This window comes from Anastrepha obliqua, chromosome 5 (assembly GCF_027943255.1).
Source record: "Anastrepha obliqua isolate idAnaObli1 chromosome 5, idAnaObli1_1.0, whole genome shotgun sequence".
Classification (NCBI taxonomy): Eukaryota; Metazoa; Arthropoda; class Insecta; order Diptera; family Tephritidae; genus Anastrepha; species Anastrepha obliqua.
Window position 1 is genome coordinate 47,460,062 of NC_072896.1, and position 5,052 is coordinate 47,465,113.

At 38.0% G+C, this 5,052-nt stretch overlaps 1 protein-coding gene across 1 annotated transcript in view; it reads left to right on the forward strand.

Moving 5' to 3' along the window:
* Positions 1–5,052, forward strand: part of LOC129247844 (uncharacterized) — a 78,625-nt gene that overhangs the window by 26,460 nt on the left and 47,113 nt on the right. The window lies entirely within an intron of this gene.

Below are 5,052 nucleotides of genomic sequence, written 5' to 3' on the forward strand. Positions count from 1 at the left end.
ACATCGATTCAGAATATATTAAATTTTTCAATAAAATACTCAATGTAGTTAAATTTAACTAAAAGACAACACTGTAGAATTGGTTCACAATGGATACCTACAGGGTTGCAAACATCAGTATTATGAGGCCGATTCATTTAGAACTTTCGAACATTGCTTTTTCGAAATGTATTCGTGGTGTCGTATTTATTAAATATGCCTTTATTCACATTCAGAAACATGTTTATTCTTGAATATATAACTGATAAGTGATTTACAAATTTCAATGCGGGCTTTCAGGTGGGAGAATTTGAGACATTTCGAGCGATCTACGATGAGGAACACGACTTTTCTCTTTTATGTATAATATGTTAAGATGTGTTTTATGGTAAAGGTATATACGTCCATATTTTTCTATTTTAAATATAGGGTTTTTCAGTAAGAGCGCTTCAACTTTTGAACTTTTTTGAATAAAACACAAACGGTTTGACTTTTTTTACTAATTTTTTTTTATTATCGAGTTTCAACATATACATTTAAGTATGAAATTCGATTTCTTTTGCATGACCACCGCGTGCACGTTTTACGAAGTCCAATCGTTGAACCCAATTTTCGACCACTCTTTTGCATAAATCGGCCGAAATTCCAGCAATTTCGCGTTCAATATTGGCTCTGAGCTCACAAATCGTCGCCGGCTTGTTACTGTAGACTAGGGATGATCGATGTTAGAAAAACATCGATGTTGACATCGATGTCATAATCGAAAGCCCAACATCGATGTTCGATATTTATCGAAAACTAAACATCGATGTTGGATAACATCGATGATTTTTGCATTAATAATCACATAAATAAAATTAAAAAAAAAAAAAAAAACAAATTAAATTTTAAAGTAAACAGAAAAAAATAAAATATAGTTTAAACAAACTGAAAATGTATATATAAAACACAAATAAGATCAAAAAGATACAGAACTAAAAATAACATAAATACAGTAAAATCGTTCGAAATTTATTAAGAAACAGAAGATCAAATTATTACAAATTCCAATATTTTTTATCCACTGACTGAAGGAAAAGTAATTTTGATAGAGAAGAACCTTTCAATCTATTTCTTTGCTGGTAAAGAGTAGAGCCAGCTTTTGAAAACAGTCTTTCTCCTTCTTTTTTTTTTTGTGCTCTCTCAGAGAGCGTGAGCACGAGCGAGACGACGAAGAACGTCAACGAAGGAAGGGAACAACCCGTGCGCAGTGCGCACTCGCTCTACTCGCTTGATACTGTGGATGTAAGTTAACATCGATATTCGATGATCGATTCCGTTAACATCGATGTTACGATATTTTTCGTATAGCAACATCGATGCTAAAACATCGATGTTTTTGCTTTCAACATCGATGATCATCGAACATCGATGTTCATCGAGCATCCCTACTGTAGACCAATGACTTCACATAACCCCAAAACGGGACGGCTTGTTAAATGGACCGTAAAATGGCCGTAATGCTCTTAAAGTAGCAGCAACAGAACGATTATTTTCATAAAAAATTTGCACGATTTGCAATCGTTGCTCAAGTGTGTAGCGTTCCATGATGAAATGTATACTAATGAAGTTTACAAATGACAAGCGAAAAATAAAAAATATTGCGTCGTTCGCCCTCCCTATCGGGAAAAAATTGAAGCGCACCTATTGAATAACCCTATATAATAAAGGAGCTAAATTCTTCGATTTGCGAAGTTAACAAAGTTTCATAAACGACAAATTCGAACGCCTTAACATACAATTTGACGTCGAACTGACGTCTCTGTACCCTGAATTTCCTAAATTCTTTGATGCACAACACTCTTTAAGTATTAAGTGCATCCGCACTTTCATTCATACTTTCATTCAATCATTTACTTGTTATGGAATATTTTGTGTTATTAAAAAATAAAGTTATTATATAAATGAAACTATTTGTATTTCGGATTGTTCATTGTATCAGCGAGTTCCCTTTTATTAGAAGAGATACTGTCAAAAACGGGGTTTTTAGAAATCAGAATATTAAAGAATTTATATCTTTTACTCGTATTAGGCAACTTGAATAAATTCGCAACACCGTTAAACTTAGTTGGAGGTTTGTAATTTGAATAGAGTGAGTTGGCTATTACTGCATGAAATTTACTAATAATATCTAACAAAAATTTCATTAAAATTATGTCTACAAACCACTTTTCTTTTCCGGCTCCCATTTTATTTAGTTTTTATTCTGACATTTCTCCTAACATTCCTAATAATAATTATCGATAACACAGAAAACACAGGGTTGTACGGAAAAAAACCTTTTACAATCTAAGAATATTTAAACATCTCGGATATCGCCAGAGAAATTTTGTACGTGTAAATAGCTTTTTAAGTAGTTTTCATCCGAGGATTCGTTTCCGTTTTCATTGGGGGGATCTTAACGTGCCGGGTCCTAAGCCCAGCGAGTAACCAGCTATCCAGGGCTGCTTCGGTTTCTCACATTAGCTCGCTCTCGAACGGGTGTTCTGAAGCTACCCAGTGGATTCTTGGGCTAAGCCCGGAAGTTGTGAGCTGCTTGAACCATATGCAGAAGAATCGTCCTAGCCACTCCCAAGTGAATGGCAATTAGTAACTTTCCCCACCTGCGTGGACTTCTACGTATGGAACCATCCTCCATCTGGCTACGGACTTCGACTTCGTCGGGGCTCGAAACATGGTAGTCTGCAGCACCAGATTCCAACATAAAAATATACACCGAGCAAAGTGGATGTCTTCTGATCGAAAAACGCGAAACCAGATCAATCATGTTGTGATAGATGAAAGACACGCTTCTAGTATTCTAGATGTACGTACGACTCGAGGATGCTATATCGACTCCGATCATTACCTTGTTGCAACCGACTTACACACACACAGCTGCAATCGCAATATACAGCCAGAAGATTCGCCACCCGATTCTCACTCCTGCTCTCAGAGAGTACTGTCCAACAATCTGGCATGCACGAGTAATGGAGCAACATTTCTCGTTCCTTATGTATCGCCGCCGAAGAAGAGATCGGATTTCTGCGAGCTCGGTCGGTACGACAAGGAATGTCATACTGCCGCGCAAAAAAATCAGAAATAAGAAACGAGAGGCTGAATTACGTGAGTGCGATGAGCATGAGATGATGGCCAATAGGAAGAACGCCCGAAAATTCTACCAGAAAGTTTGGTGGTATACAGAAGGTTTTAACACCGGGGCGTTTTCCTGTAGTTTTGGAAAAGACCCATGAAAGGAGAACCGACACAAACCAAATTTTCGTCGATTTCAAAGCTGCATTCAACACTACGAAAAGGAGTTACTTATGTATATGCCGCGAAACTAATATGGTTATGTACAATGACTGTGATCAATACCAGCAGCGCCGTCAGAATTGAGAAGTACCTCTCCGAGCCGTTTGATACAAAACAAGGTTTCAGGCCGGGTGACTCGCTGTCGTGTGACATAGGCACATTTTTTTATAAGAGCGTATAATTGTTCGTGTATACCGATGATACTGATCATCGGTCTTAGCAACCGCGCTGTTAGTTCTGTTTTCTAAACTGGATAAAGAAACAAAGCGAATGGGTTTGGTGGTGAAATAGGATCAAATGAAGTAACTCCTGTCATCAAACAAATAGTCCGCGAACTCGTCTTTCGCCACCCATGTCACTTGACAGGTAAGATTTCGAAGTTGAAAGAGTCTTCGCTTATCTAGGAACCAGCATTAACACCGAGAACGATGTCAGTCTCGAAATTCAGCGGAGATATTCTCTATCCAACAAGTGCTACTTTGAACTAAGTAGGCAATTGCGTAGTAAAGTCCTCCCTCGACGAATAAAACTGGCACTCTACAAGGCTCTTATCACATCCGTCCTAACGTATGGTGCAGAAGCTTGGACGGTGAGTGTCGTAGGTGACGGCGAGTATCGTAGGCGTTGTAACAATGAGCTTTACGACGACATAAACATAACGCAGCAAATAAAGATCCAGCGAACTTATTGGCTGGGTCATGTCGCCCGAATTGATACAAACGCTCGGCTCTGAAAGCATTCAATGTGGTACCAGCTAGTGGTAGCAGAAAAAGAGAAGGGCGTTGTCTGCGTTGAAAAGATCAGGACTTTGCTTCACTTGGCGTGTCCAACTGGCGCCGGTTAGCACAAGAAAGTAACGACTGGCGCACTTTGTTAAACTCGACCAAAATCGTTTAAGCAGTTATCGCGCCAATTAAGAAGAAGAAGAATGTGAAGAGAACTCTGGTACTCGAATATTTCAGTATAGGATTTTTGCTTTTCATGCTATTATGCAATCGTGCATACCGTCGTGTGTAGCTCTTAGATCACAGTTAAAATTTCGAGGAAGTAAATGGCTTTGTCTATCTGGAAGAAGAGAGTAAGAAACGAATATGAACCTATTAATCTTGCCAACAAGTTTTACGACTGACTAGGTAATGGAGATGTAAAATCCTTTAACAATGAAAAAGAAAAAAAAAAATTTTCTACAGGTTTTTTATTGCACACATATATATGTATGTGTGTATTATGTGGGTTGACAGAGGCGTGGTCGTGAGAACAGGTTCTCCAAAGGTCAGCATCGGCAAGTACGAAATACTAATGGGCTTTGAGAACTCTACAACTACAAATATATAACCTTTCCGTGTATGTGGGCATCTTCTTTTGTGGAAATATTACTGCTATATATGTAAATGATCTGGCTAAACTTGGTAGCTCTAATCCATGGTGAAACGATTTTTAGAGGTGTACTACCTAGCATACCGTTATTCGGTTCTGAGCGAATTTGACAGATATGCCGACGTCACTTGTTTTGTGTTTCACTAAGCTAAAGCTAAATTTTGTGAAATACAAAACGAATGTCGTAGAATCCAAAGTTCCCCTCAATAAAAATTTTTTCTCACCATACTTAACGAGAAAACCTGGTATCTGTCATTTTTGGCTCTAATCGGCGTTAATTTTAGGTGAATAATTAATGATAGATATTCCAGCATTTCTCATGCTCAGTGATGGTGAGAAGATCACAGTACACACAATTGGATC